The sequence below is a fragment of the Octopus bimaculoides genome, chromosome 28 (assembly GCF_001194135.2).
Source record: "Octopus bimaculoides isolate UCB-OBI-ISO-001 chromosome 28, ASM119413v2, whole genome shotgun sequence".
Taxonomy (NCBI): Eukaryota; Metazoa; Mollusca; class Cephalopoda; order Octopoda; family Octopodidae; genus Octopus; species Octopus bimaculoides.
Window position 1 is genome coordinate 2,867,683 of NC_069008.1, and position 823 is coordinate 2,868,505.

At 50.3% G+C, this 823-nt stretch overlaps 1 protein-coding gene across 1 annotated transcript in view; it reads right to left on the reverse strand.

Moving 5' to 3' along the window:
- Positions 1–823, reverse strand: part of LOC128251064 (uncharacterized) — a 54,759-nt gene that overhangs the window by 1,485 nt on the left and 52,451 nt on the right. The gene's annotated exons all lie outside the window — the stretch shown is intronic.

The window sequence follows — 823 nt, forward strand, 5'->3', positions numbered from 1 at the left end:
GGGGTCACGGTCCAGGTTTGTTTTCGCAACTGAGATCCAGTGGGATTTCCGTGTGGGGCTGTAAAGGGCCTCTTAGATCGAGGCCGAACCTGTGCGCGTTCGCGACTAGGTCGATGTTGGTGGGGTCGGGATCGAGGTCGTGATCGTGGTCGTCGGGGGAGTCGTCGGTCAGCTGTCCGCATTCCACCTCGGCAACGTGGAGAAAACCTGACCTTCAACTTGCAGGGGGGCTGTCTTGAGAGATGTCGGAGGTGGCTGTGGCAGTAATCGTGGAGCTGCAGAGGCCGAATGGCGGAAGAACGGAACGTAGGAAGACAAAGATGACGGCAGCGTTGGTGGTGGTGGTGGTGATGATGGTTGCAATTATGGTAATGGTAGTGGTAGTGGTGGTGGTGGTGGTGGCAAACAGGAGGAGGAGGAGAAGGTCGAAGGAGCAGAAGAGGAAGGCAAGGAGGAGAAAGAAGAGGACGACATACACCGCACGCCAAGTGGGCCATAGGCGCAAGACATCCGCAATCAATGCACTGGTTCGAGTGGGAAAGGTACAAGGGTTTGCCTACAGGTATGATCTATTTGTCAGTGTATTCGTCAGTCTGCTGATCTATCTATCTATCTATCTATCTATCTATCTATCTAGCTAGCTTTGAAAGATTTGGTCAGGGATCAATATTTAGAAATTACGGACCCATAAGTACGGAAGTTAAGAATTATTGGTGATGATGAAGTTGAGGGCGTTTTTGGGTTTTTTTTTATTTAAAGAGTTGAAGATCATGGGTAGAAAGCGGGGAAACTCGGTGGAGGTGTGAGAAGCTAAGATAGAAAT